Source organism: Hylaeus anthracinus, unplaced genomic scaffold (assembly GCF_026225885.1).
Source record: "Hylaeus anthracinus isolate JK02 unplaced genomic scaffold, UHH_iyHylAnth1.0_haploid 11994, whole genome shotgun sequence".
Classification (NCBI taxonomy): Eukaryota; Metazoa; Arthropoda; class Insecta; order Hymenoptera; family Colletidae; genus Hylaeus; species Hylaeus anthracinus.
Window position 1 is genome coordinate 8335466 of NW_026534341.1, and position 14245 is coordinate 8349710.

A 14245-nucleotide genomic window follows, 5' to 3' on the forward strand; every position below is an offset into this window, starting at 1 on the left:
AATTTTTCTCGTTTTTTATCGAGGATGGAAGTCGCATAAAATCGACGAACGTTTATGTGGGTCACACTCAGCGCCATTAAACCGATCGAACACGGAACCGTTGACGAAACAGATACGAGTTTTACGATCGATCGAGAGATCGATTCTCGCTTGACTAATTGAAAACGTTAACCTGCACCCACATTGCTTCCCGCAAGTGATTCGACGGAACGAAGAACGGGTCGTAAATGGCCGATTGTGAGGTGCGTAAAGCATCGAGGAGAGCGTCGTTCCACTTTCATTGAAACGATAATTCTGCTTCTTTTCGATCCGATCTCCTGTCAGCACTATTCGCGACGGTTTCCCAAACACACGACGACTAACGTTCCCCCGAGCAGTTTGATAACTCTCGCGGAAAGAAATTGTTCCTATATGTTCAATAACGAGTAGAAACTTCGTGTAACTATTCGTTTATAGCCTAATTTGATTTTACAAATCGAATCACGATTTTCATCGAACGAATACGGGATCAAAAGTCGTTTGTCTGTTACTTCCGTATTTGAAATAGTTTGCCTAGATGAGACTGTTTCCTAATCGCTGGCATAGGTCTTGTTACGCACGAACTATAAGGTTAAGCATGGCGTCCAAGCCGCATAGCATAATTCACCGAGTCAATTGAATCGCGCTAGTCGCGGAACGAGGATCATCGTGATCCTGACCGTGCTACTCGAACGATAATGGAAAGATGAAAGATCGCGCCGGCAATTTTCCCTGCTCCGTAACGCGCTTAGAATGATTTATAACGGTCGATCCAACGATGCGATCGTTCCTGTACCATCATCACCGAACGAAATTCGCGACAATACCCCCACAGAAGGTAACTAGAATTACCAGTACTTTCATCCTTTCAAAGAACGCTTTTACAAAGAATTCTCCAAAAGGGACTTCAAGAATATGTTTCTCAATAACAAAATTCACGTAATGGAGACTTTCATTTAAAATAAAAGAAATCAGACATATTCTACACCATTTGTTCCTGTTTCATAAAAAAATAAAGTTTGTAAGCCTCTCTTGGAAAACCCTTTACCTTCTTTGATACGTGATGACTCAATTTGAAATTCGGCTCCAAAAAAGTCTGCATTCTGAACGTCCTCAAACTCGAATTAACTTTGCACCTTCGTCACACAAAATTATCGAGAAAGTTAATTAAGAAACTTCGTGAACCTGCGAATGCGGAACGAAAGTTATCGGGAGGTAATTGAGCCAAGAAGATGTACCGTGAAGTGTGGTCCCGAAATCGGCGTATAAAAATAATTTAAAAACCTGGTACCAGCTTTCGGACAACCTGGCATTCTTTACGAGCTAATTGCGAAATCCTCTATAATTACAAATTTTTATCTGCAGGAACGGAGACGTAAGAGTAAGAAATGCTGAATCTATGTGACTATTTTCTTATTTCATTTGAGGTACGTTCACACGGTGAGAACAACGGAGTCACTGTGCTTATACATCCCCCACAGATGAAATCTTATTTTTAGCGCTTGTAATGCAACCAACCTCCTCGATTTTAATAGTTACATTTATATTCAAAGTGTGATTTCATTCACGATCTACGCAACACGTCGGGTTTTATGCGAAAAGACGATGGATCGAAGTGCGTAGTTTATAGGAAATGTGGCACAATGAACACGGTATGATGATACGCAAATTGAGTTGCATGATTATACTCCGAAGGACGTTTCTTACACGTTGAGGTAAAAGTAATCTCGTACGCTTCGTTCTATCGTTTGTTTTCGAGCTATCGATGAAAAAGTCTATGATTCGCGTCTGCAACTCAGACGACGAATGAATCTAAGCATTAGATATTGCTATCTTTGAGTCTCCAATTGTTTCGAGCTCATATTTAAAAACATGAAACTTTGATGTTCCTTACAGGGAATATCTGCAATCGAACCGGTTGGGAAAAAATTCCTCGGCAGGAAGAATTCTCTGATTCGACGTTGTCATAACAGAAAGATCAAGATACACTATTGCATAAGCTTCGTGTTTCAGAATTAAATCTTAATCGCGCCTCGAACATGTTTTATTCATCTCGTCAATTAAACGTATATAAAAAGAACTAGATTATTCTCTAGACTATTTATAACAGATACACCTAATTGTAATCATCGGGAAGGTAGTACTTTTCAAAACTCATCAATCTCATCAATTTATGATGCAGTATTTCATCATTTATGGGATAACAGATGATGTTATCGATAGTACCACCCCTACTCTCGCTATCATTTGATTTTCAACCCTCTGCGTAGCAATACCGTGGCACGGCGGACGCGCAGCAGAATAATCTCCCCTTGTTGTTGTGTCTGGGTGATAATAGGAAGATGAAGGACCGTCGGTGGTAATTCGCTCGACGGTCAGCGCGATCGCGTGGATTCATCATCGGTTGGACACGAGAGAAAGGGAGTGAGCGAGCCAACGAACACGTTCTGATCAGACATGGGCGAAATTAAATACATTTTGCGTCATTTGTTTAATAAAAATTACTGTTTGGATTTTCGATGGAATAAATAATAGATTAAAATATTTGTATTTTATCGTATTGAAATTTAGCTTATCTCTGGTCCTGGAACATGAAAACTAGTCTAGGAAACTAGTCAAGGAGCGTGTTCATTCATTCATTTGGCACTTGAGCTACTCAAGATACCAAAGGTCAGGAAGAAAAACAAGATCTAGAGGTTCTTCCTGTTTACTCAAAGTGTACGTTACAAAAAATGTCAAGTCTCTATAGTGTCCTCCAGAAGCAAACCAGCAAGGAATATACACTGAAATATTCAAAAAGGAAATAAACCGTGATCGTCTCCATTTACAAGAAACTATTTACCTTCTTTTATCATAAACCTTGTACATACACCGAATAAATACGAACCTCGAGAACTCATTTTTTTTCCGATCCCTGACGTCTTCGTTAACGACAAACAAGAGGATCGTTCGAGTACCAAGTAAACTCACTTACTCCATTCGTCAACTATATTTTTAAGCTGCACAGACCTCGAAGATCCGAGCAAACTCGTACGTCGCGAAGCTCTTGACCCTCGAGCGCGTCAAGATTGTAGGAATGTATCGTTTAGAAGGACTCACCTCGATGAACGTTCGATCCTCCGCGGTGGGGATCCGATCCAGCCGTTCGAGATCCAAGAATTCCAGGTAGCCCGAAATATCCAGTAAAAGGGTGCAGGGTACGGGTACGGAATTCACCCGAGCAGGAGGAGCACCCGAACCACGTCACCGGAGGAACGAGTTTTCACTTTTATACGGAGTCCCGCACGCGTCTCCTCTTTCTTCACCGCGTATCACAGTTTCTTCGTGCAACGAGACGACCTCCTCGCGACGGCCAGGAAGAAGAAGAAGAACAAGGAGAAGCAGCAGAAGAATAAGAGGAGAAGGAGGAAGAACAACTACAACGACGAAGAAGAAGCAACGGCAGCAACCTTACCCCGGCGTGGGTAAGGAAATAAGAAACACTGGAGGAACACAAGCCGATCACCGATCACGTCCAGGAAGAACCGGCCGAAAGAAAGACGAGGAGGACCTGGAGAGAGAGAGACGGAACGGGTTTCGCGAGATGGACGATCCTCTCCAGGCTGTGGCGCTCCGATCTCGAGATCGCCTCGCGATGCGAATCGATCCTCCCGTATCCCACAGAACCTGACGATCCCGGGATAATCCTTCTTTATCCAGTGACCAACGATCCAGGATGATCCTTTATCCAGAGTTTCTCGATGGACGAAATTGGAGCTGAGACGACGGGGTATCCGTTAAGGGGTGTCGATGGCAGGATCCACGATCAGGAGTGTACGATCAGATCGTCCGTGCGAACGACGAGCGTGGCTGACGCGGTAGATCGGACGACAGGTGCAGCGGATACGGCTGGCACGGTCGTCGGCTTCATACTGAAGGGGCGCCTGGACGCCGGAGCGATGCTACGCGAGAAACTGGCTCTGTCACTGGCGACGGCTCCGAAAACTCCCAAAGAGGCGCAACCTCCGCGCTCGCTCTACGGTTGCTCTGTGCTTGTGATGCCAGATCGAGGGCGCCAGTCACAGGGAATTCCCCCCACTATCCGCGAATACCAACGCCCGAGTCTCGTGTATCCGAACCTGCCAGCTTCGGGTGGCTTCGGTTAACCGAGAAAGAAGGGGAACGAGAGCCTCTCCCCTTCGCTCCCGAACCAACCGAACTCCGAATTGCCGGCAAACTTAACGCGATCTTTGCTGACGGTCGTTTAACTCGTGTTCACGACGCTTTGGACACGAGTTTGATGTTTGAAATTACTTCGATCGATGGTGCATCGAAGTGGAGATGGAGAAATTCGGTGTGTAAGATGAGCTTTTAACACTAACCCTTAGCGAGGAATGTTGAAAATATTGCTTATCATGCCAAAACAATTTTTTTTTTATAATAGGAATATCGAAACAAAGTCTACTAAAAAGATCTGGTTATAAAACAATGCGTCACTCGTGTTTGTGAACACTGTGTCATCCCAACTATGGACACTACGTCATCCTAGCTTGTATGCCATAAAACTTCCCAAACTTTCGCCAATCCTATCTCTCCTTCCACTACTTTCAAAATCTCTCAACAAGATTAGATATATTTTCTCAAGACAGCATGACAAGACAGTTACACCCCTTTACCACCCTCGAGTCTTCATTTCCTTTAGCATTTGTACCCAGCTACCCAAAGGACCTATGTCAAACTAAACAATGTCGATACCTAATTCATTTTACCGGCGAATATCTTCCAAACACCAGCCCCGCTTTTTACACACCCCGTCTACAAAAGCGAGCGATGGCAGTGGAGATCGCGTCCCGTTTGCCGGCAATTCAAACTTCAGCTGTGTCGAAAGCGAAAAAGGCTCGCCACTCGGCGTCTTTCTCGGGTACCCGAAGCTGGCCGAGGTGGCTGGAGCTCGCGTGCACGAGGAGCGCGAGTCGGTGTGCGTATGTGGAGAGGGAAATCTACAACGACTGGCGTCCTGAATCTGGCATCGCGACTCTCCGACGCTGTCGTCGCGTCACCTCTCCTCTTTTCTCCGGCGCGATGGTGGGAGAAGACGCTCGTGCAACACGGTCCGTGGACCTGTCACCCCTCCATTCCCCTCGCCACCCTTTATCCATCCCAACCACGACACAGGATAACCGCCCTGTCCTGTCCTATCCGCGAGCCGATTCCCCTCCCTTGATTCATTCCGTCGTTTGCGAGCCTCGTGAGCCGCGAGTTCTCCGCTCACGGACACACGGGGGATCGCTGATATTCCAGCACTCCGTAGCCGGTCCCCGATGGATGCTGGGCGAGTTCCACGCGTTCCGGTAGGTCGGTGCCGCCCGAAGAACCGGACCGGCTGCAAAAACGATTGCGTTTCGAGACGAGGGAGAACGCTTCGGGGCCTCCTGCCAGCCTGGAAAAATGCCTCGCGCCGTCTCGATGCGCGAGCCGAGCCTTGACTCCCCGTGCAGGATCGGTGACTTTTGGAGCCACTGATGGGGTCATCGAGTTCAAACTAGGTACCATGAGTTTCGGACAAAAAGTTTTGTTTTCGGAGATGGTTTCTGCTGATAATCTTTAACCCTTTCAGACCTGGACTGAATTGAGGACACAAAATTTAAAAATTACCGATCGTTTAGGACAAATACACAATTAGGATTTTTTTGTTTTCATTTTTTTCATACTAATTTTAGTCCAAGTTAACCATAAACATTAAATTACATTAGTACGAGGAAAAAAATTCAGGTCTGAAAGGGTCAAGCACTTTTTGGTAAACATTGAGTATGAATTTGGAGTCCCTAGGTTTTATGAATTTTAGTATAAAAGTAGTAGCTAAAGCATTCTGGTAATACTTAATTAAAGAATTTTTACAATTAGGGCAAAACTGACCCTGCATGGAGCAAGTGTCTCGTGAGAGATCGAAGCCTTCCTGTATCAAAAGGTTCCCCGCCCCTGCTCCAGATCGAAGGAAGAACCAGGTCGACTCCGACGGTTATAAAAGCTGCCGTCAATGTCGAGCGCTTTACACGAGCGATCGAGAACCGATGGTACCATTTTCAGCGACTGCGAGCGCAAATAATATATCAAACGGAGCGGATTTATCGAGTCGCGCGCCGATGGTCCCGATATACCGCGCGGCGCGTGGAAAGCTGGCCACCATTCGTCTCGCTCCCGTTCTGAAGGTCCTGCCGCGGATGGAACGCATCCACGTTCCTTCCAGCTCCACCAAAACCGACCAACGAGACGGAAAGTGGTATATAAAAAGAATCCTCGTGTCGACAGCTGTTTCCATCGACGCGAGTCGAGAGCGCACGGTTGGACCCGCTAAACCGTCTGTTCCACTGTACATGTGCACTGGATGTGTGGGTGGGATTTCCATCCAGCTCGAGGGGAACGATCGTGGCGAAGGGCAAAAGACCCTTCTCGCTCGCAGATGATCGCTGTCGTTAAATCAAAGCTGTCCCCGAAACTTGCCCTCCAACGGCCTGAAAGTCTGCGCGGCGAAAGTATAACGCTCCGATGCGCAAGAAACCACAAACCTGTCGTTTTTGTTAGGTTGTTACAGTAAAGGGTGTTGTTGAGAGAAATGTCAAACAATTTTTAATTGGAAACATTGCTTCCCAATAGGAAAATGTGTACTAGCCCATTGACGGACCATTCGGTAAGTTCTCAAATTAACTCTTCACTCTACAATTTCTCCAAGAATAATAAAACATTTTGAAATTGCCATTTTCATTATTTCCTGCTTGTTTTACCTATTTACATCTATTTACAACGGTGTTGCGCCAGCATCCAACATGGCGTCGCGCGTCGAGTTGTACGATAACCTCGAAAACTTTACAATTACCCTTGGAACGACTGCGTTAATGATTGCACAAATTATCGCACTCGTTATAATTATTAAAAAATTGTTGGGTACGTCCCTTCAATTGTAGAATACCACAAGCGAAGTCCCACCCGTTGCGAAAATATGCCGATTGCGAAACGCGCTTGAGGCACTCCTGGTCGGCCTATAAATTCGTAATGGTGCCGGCGACGCCGGGAATAATAATGTCACTGATAAAATACCAAAGACCAAAGCCAGGAGTAACCGTACTTCATTCAAGGCGTTAGCGTCTGGCCGAAGGTATTCGCGCGGAGGGAGAGGGTTAGGTATAGAATGGACGAAGAAGGTCGACATGAAGAGGGAGGGGCATACAGACAGACAGAAGAAGAAGAGATTCGACGACAGACGGAGAGAGAAAGTTCGCTTATTACAAGCTCCAGGGCGGAATTCCCTGAGTGCATTTAGCCAAAACAAGGAGTGCGCGCCAAGGATGAGCAAAATTCTCGGGTTGGATGAAGAATTTCGAACGATAAGTAGAAGATAAATAAAGTTTGATATGTTTTTTGGTCTATAAGAAGAATGATGGTACATGAGAAAATAATAAAAATGAAAATAAGAATAATAATGAAGTGGGCAAGAGGTATGGAAACGGAGCCAAGCAGTAGTTGAAGAAGAGGAAGGGAAAAAACTATGCGAAGGGTGGAGGTGGGAAAAGGAGAAGAAAATGGTCCCCTGCACGGTCGGAGGAATTTATAACATTCGCACTCGGCTATACAGGCCGCGTTGCTTATCGTGCAGTTGCACTTGTTTGGCGCAGCTATCGGCGTAAAGATCGAAAACGTCGCAGCGTCGCCGGCAATTTCACGAGTCGTCGGCCGTTCGCGTGCTATGCGCGAGGCAAAAGCGCGAACCGCGAGAAACACGAGAGCCACCGACCGTTCCCTAGGCCCGAACGACTTTCCTTCAAATCGCTGGGACGTTTTACGCGCCGACGCCTGACATTTACAGTGAAATCCCGGGGCCTGTAGCTGGTTACCATTTTGCCCGAATGACATCGTCGAGGATCTACGGTGCCGCGCTGAGAGAAACCTGTTTCCATGCACTCCGCTGTTCCTGCTTCGTTTGGGCCCGCCACGAATCCCTGTTCGACCACGTTAAAGATGGACAAAATTCTTATTTGGATAGTATTTCAACTCATAACGAATCGTTTATGCACTGGAAGTTAGAATTCTGGATAAAAAATGGGGCACAGTTTGGCTACCATCGATGCTGAATGAAATTTAAACTAGGGTTGGATAAAATGGGAGTTTCAGTGGACGGCGAGCACGCAAACTAATGGCGCCACCGAGAGATGGAGCAGTGGCGCCACTAATATTGCGAGCTCGCTAAGATTGCGGTACAAATTAATGTTTTCCACGAAGCAAGGCCCTTTATGTGCATGCCTTTGTCATTTTCTGGAACTCTGGGACTCCTATTTACCACGGATAATAGGGGTCTCACTATACTGCAAAGTACATACATAGTTTGTCCCTGGGGAAGTTGAATTGTAGCCTTGTTTGCGTGACTGCGTGCTTCTAGCGACCCGTACCGCATACTTATGATATGGAAATTTGCTGACCTCAACATTTGCTGCAAGGTTAATCATCGCGTCAATGTTAAATGTCAAAGTTGCAAGGTTTTTTTGGAGTCCTTCAGAAATATATCGAATTCCCTAATGATGAACGATTGCTCGAACTCAACCGAGACTTGATAATAGGAGACCAGTTTGAATGATCATAACACAATCGAGTACCAAAACTACCAAGGAAATTACTTTTCCTTAAACCCGTGTCTGTTTAAATTCATAGCATTAAACAAAAATCAATAACGAGTTTAGCTACACCATTCATAGTATAAAATCGCGATGTAACTAAATTTTGCATATGTCTTTCTTTATAGTTCTCAGTCTCTCGGTTGTCTGATATCGGTCACCGTAAAGTGGCTGTGCGAGCGTGGCTCGATGCGACGTATTGCGTCGCTAAAAAAAAGGAGTCGCGCGCGCGGTGCATTTTAATTCGTCGAGATTAGTATGTGAACTGCTCGACTTCCTGCCTATAGACGGATCGCGATGCGCCGTAAACCGGAAACGAAGCTCGCTATAATTACGCCGACAAAACGACGAGGATACAGTTTCACGGTGTCACACCGGCGATCGGTTTACAGAAACGCGTTGCGATACACGGCAACATTGAGTCGTAACGCGCCAAGTGTAGGCTTTTTCGCCCGAGATAAGAACACTTTCTTTATCTCGTGAAACAAGTTTATTACCCGAACTGGTTTAGTTCTATTCCGTGTACCTAGCGTAACAATAAGACTCGTTAATCCTGTCGAAGCAAGGATTTACCGAATAATCAAACAGTCCATCATCGTTGGCTATCTCGTATCTTGTACTTATTTAACACGTTGACTATAGCTCGGGTACTTCGGGATCGCTAAACCCGTACTGTAGCTGCGTGCGCGCATGCTACAGCCCCTGAAGACCGTTGGCTTTCTAGAATAATTACATCGCATCTAACAATGAAAATAAAATTAATCCAATTTCTGATTACGTAATAAACCGTGTTACCAAACTACTCGCACCTCATTTATTTTCTTCGTCCAATTTCGTGTCTAACATTCGAGACGGGCCATACATTTCTTCGCGCTGGAGTACGAGATCGCTAAGAACAACAATCACGCCAGAATGTATCGCGATTTATATTTTGTCCGTGTTTATTCTGGAAATTCTTCGGCGAGGAGCCCCATCTCGGAATCCATAAATATCGCAACGGGAACGTGAATAAATTTCTAGGGCGCCTCGCGATACTGGTCCACGCGGATCGTTTGTTTGCTGTCGAAAAATTCGGTAGGCGACTGCGGCAGCTGAGCAAACACTACCGTCCTATTAATCGGTGAGACCCCCGACAGGGAAATACGAGCCAGCGAACACCTTTCAAATATTTGAGGGATCTGTTGCGATGCTACTGCGTGAATCGAGGGAGAATGGGCAATATCGTGCTACTCGAGACGTCTTATTTTATTTTCCCAACGATGCCTCGTGCCTGCATCCATCCATCCTCTCGTAAACTGGGAGAGAAGGTTGTGTATAATATACAGAAGGACCCATCTACCGTTTCGCGGTACTGTTATTACTCTTATCGTGCTACAATTATGCAGTCACAAGAAAGTGCACGTACAGTGAGGCAACTCTCCCCTAATGCATTATCTCTTGGCAATTAAACACTGTTCCAGAAACCGCGTGAGAAAGGGGTCGCGCGGCGCTCCTCTGCCCTCCATATTGAAAGTATCGTCTTACGGCATGACGTTTATCATATCGGATATCTAAATTTCATTAACATGCACGGCTAATCGTTTCGCTCGTCGAACAATCGTAACGAGATTCTTTCCTTCATCGTTTCAGTGAACTTTGTCCAACGACCAGGCGTTTGCCAATTAGACAAAAAAGGGGTGAGAACCGAGGGGAAATCGCGGATTTCCCGGCTGATTCCCGCTCCATTTGGATTCCAATGATCGTGATTTCACACAGTTTCCCCGGTTTCGCCTTATCGGAGCACCCGCGCTCCTTTTCAAAACAGATTCAAAACAGATATGTAGGTTGTTATTTTGATAATGTTGTTTTAAAAAGAAAATTTACGATCTTCTTTTACAATAATTCGTGATTCAAAAGGATATAAACTTATCCCTTGAGTAATTGCAATCAATTTGAACTACGAAACATTTCATAGTTGGCAGTGAATGAGATAAGCCTGATCCAGTTAGCATAATCACTCTGTAATAAGCGACTGTAGAAATCACGTCGTTTCTTTTAGGCTACCTTAAAGACACAAGTAATACGATTCATTTTAACTCCGGACCATCGTGCAATTTTACGAGATCGTTTTACACGTTCCTTTGGCGCGGTTCCACGGAAGTTCCGCGGTGGAACAGGCGTAACGCGTCGTAAACGCGGAAAATTTAATTCGTTCGGCTGGAAGGAACGACTCTGTACGAATACAACGGCCGTAGGACGAGGTAGCACGATCTTATTCGCCGGACGGTTCTCCTGAAACGGTGAGACTCCTCCAAAGGAATTAGCATAAGCGTCGCCGTTATGCTGTTATGGCCGTTGCGAAGTGGTGGGAAGCGAGCTGTTTTCGTGTCTGCTGCCACTTTTTTTTTTAGAAATCGCTGTTCCTCAACAATGGAACGCCGTGGATTCGCGAGCTGAATATTTTTGAGGGATACATGGTAATTCTATGACTCCTATTCAGTACAAACTGCGATCTCTTTCTCTCAGCGGGGCTGTGTAATTATTTTTTACATTAACCGACTTATGGTCTCGAAGTGATGATTGTTAAAAGAGCTCTCCTTTGTCGATGGAAAGAATCGAACATGTAAACAACGAATGCTAGTTACAAATTATATCGTATAAGCAGTGAACGTTCAACACTCGCGCGTAAAGAACTCCTTTTGTATTGCCAAAGAGTTTCAGACTCGTTGTTGACGGTCCATTTACCTCGATTTAATTAAGGAAACTTGCAACGTCCCGTCGGCGTTTTCATTGTCGCGGGAAACCACTATGCGCGTTAACGGAAGGCGTCGACTGCCTCGATAAACTACTTCCTAGATTCCTACTTACAAAGGAGCAGCATAAAGTGTTACGCACCGATTCCAGGAAAGCCTTTTACAGAGACTTGGAAACGAATATATTGGACCCTTCTACGTACACGCATAAATTAATATGTAAACGACAAAATTTTCAGTAAAATTATTCATTCCGTTTCGTTCTATGCACGAGACTCTGAGTTATGAAATACGTTTATGCCGTGAATATACTCGGGTTTATTTATGCGATTAGTACATCATTTCAAGACTGAATTTATGCAAAGAATAGCGTTTCCCAATCATCCTTTTCTCACGTCATACGCCGAACGCACTCGTTTCAAAACACTATTTACGTAATTTACTAACGCTACACTGGATATTTGAAACACTGTTTACTCGAACGACTACTGGTACAGCGGGTACGTCAGAGGAATTCTAATGTTTACTTACTGCTGCCTATTTCGAATACCTGGTTTCCTCTGGACACACTTGCAAAATGTTATTATTACCATCGCCCGAGACTTTATTACGCAATTTGGAAGAAAGTGTACGTGGCGTAACAAAGTAACTGCCAGAGCCACGTAAACGTAACGTTTTAATTACGACAAAACAAAGTATATATATAATTATACATCCTTCACTGGTCGGAGGAGCACTTTTGGTGGCGAATGGGAGCAGTGAAAGGCCTCGTAGGGAAACAAAGCCAGCAATTTAATTGACATTAAATACGACTCTATGCAAACAAACGAGCACCGATTCGATATTTTTCAGTTCTATCCGCGATGCTTCATCGCAATCGGTGCGTAACGTTTCGCGTACTCTTGTTACCAGATCCCTCGGCATCTCGGTGTAGCCATTTTTCGCGACCTCTCCGCGCGAGTCGCTGATAAGTGGTCGCTTGTATCAAGATGGAAATGCAACCAGGCTACGTCGTCGCCGGTTTGTCCCACATGAACGCAGAGGGGGTAAAAAAAAAGGTCCTATTAGGAAAACGCAGTAGAGGTTGCCGGTGAAATACGCCGCGGTTTGCGCAAGAGTCTCGCGGGTTAAGTTAACAGATGCAACGGTATTCCCGTTTGACCCCGTAACAACGCCGGCTAGCTTTATGTATCCGTGCATTAGGAGCGCGTTTGAAGATTCCATCGATGCCACTGGAACGCAAATACTCGAGGAACGACGACGTGTGGGTAGGGATGACACCTAGCGATGGGACCGAAACAACCTCGACGCGACACGAGGCTCGAGACGACTCGCGAGAACTATGTTCGAGGAACTTGGATGTCTCGAGTGGATCGCTCGACCGAATTGGCTGACTTGGATGGATCGAAAGTCTTGGAAGTCTTTCGAGTTGTCGAATAAGCCGTTCGTTGCACAAATCTATTGAATCCATAAAACAAATAGTTAAGAAGCGCGATCAAAATTACCTCTGAATTGTCGTTTAACAGTGTTAATCTGTATTATTCAGAAAAGTTATTCTAAATATAAAAAGTTGACTATATCAAGTGATTTGACACTTAAATTTAGGATTTTTCGAAAAGTGGAGTTAACCGATTTGTGCAGCGAATGGCTTGAGTATGCAATTAATGCCATTGATCCTCGAGACCTCGGAGTCTACGCTTAGCTGAAAGCTTGCAAGCTGGACGCCCATCGCTAATGACAGCTTTTGGAGAACCGTGGCCATCAAACCAGAGGTGAGCACTTGATACGACGAGAACACATACAAATTGAGAGACGAAACGAAATTGAATGTATCACAGGGGCGTCCAACGTCGTGACAGCGCAATAACGTTACCAAGGGCTAAATAGAGGAGGGAATAATTGATAAATCAGAGGATGAAGAAGCGATACTGGAGGGTGTTTTATATTCGTTTCTTAACAAGTACTCGAGACTGAGAAAGGGCGTCTAGCAGCCGGTGATTAATGTCATGATCATCACGAATGGCTTGCACGGTACCCGGCAATTAAAATAATTGCAAAATTAAAGAATCGATTTACGCATGCTCGATAAATAAAATGAGGCAGTTGTACATTTCTATCTCTGTGATGTTTCATTTTTGAGAAACAAGATTTCGAGCTCCTACAGTTAATGAAAATAAATTATAAGTGGACGCTACTCGGTTATTTCTACAATAATTTCCATGTACACTGATTTTTATATTACTTCCTCTAAGAAAAATGTAAATAATTATAAGTATCACGAATTGATTCTGTTTGTTCTGAATATCTGTATTTTCCGCAAAGTTATAGTGTTTGGGTTTAATTTCAGTAATGTGATTATCGGATCCGGTATCGATAATTGCATTTCAGCTTCGCGAACGATAGTCCACAAATTTTCTGCCCGACAGTCCGCCGATATTATCGAGTTGCAGCGTTCGCGAAACGTCCGCAGGAAACCCGCCTACACGGCACTTTTTCGGAAACGGAAAATTCGGTGTTATCGACGGAATGCCGAAATGATGGACGCGCATAGAATATTAGAAAATGAAAAAGGGAACGGAGCTGTTGCATTACTTAATTCACGTCACCTCAAGTTCTGTTCTTGGTTATGAACAAATTATGGAAATCTTTTACTTTATATACTGCACATTTAAAACGTTGACATACTCGGTATCAGAAACGTAAACTATCTGCCGGTCGCGAATGTGTTAACAAATATATGTCACGTTATACCCTATAATTTTTGTATATCTTATTTTTGTACGATTGTAGACTGGTCCAATGGGAACTTCCTAGAGTAAACGAGATTTTGAAATATTTCTTCAGATCGACCGG

At 44.6% G+C, this 14245-nt stretch overlaps 1 protein-coding gene across 2 annotated transcripts in view; it reads right to left on the minus strand.

The window, feature by feature from the left end:
• LOC128888918 (storkhead-box protein 2) overlaps window positions 1–4055 on the minus strand; it is a 113671-nt gene extending 109616 nt beyond the window's left edge. For both annotated transcript variants that reach the window (XM_054146137.1, XM_054146135.1), the window contains exon 1: window positions 3118–4055. The gene's annotated coding sequence lies outside the window, so the exon portion shown is untranslated. The remainder of the gene's footprint in view (window positions 1–3117) is intronic.
• Between the last annotated feature and the right edge of the window lie 10190 nt (window positions 4056–14245).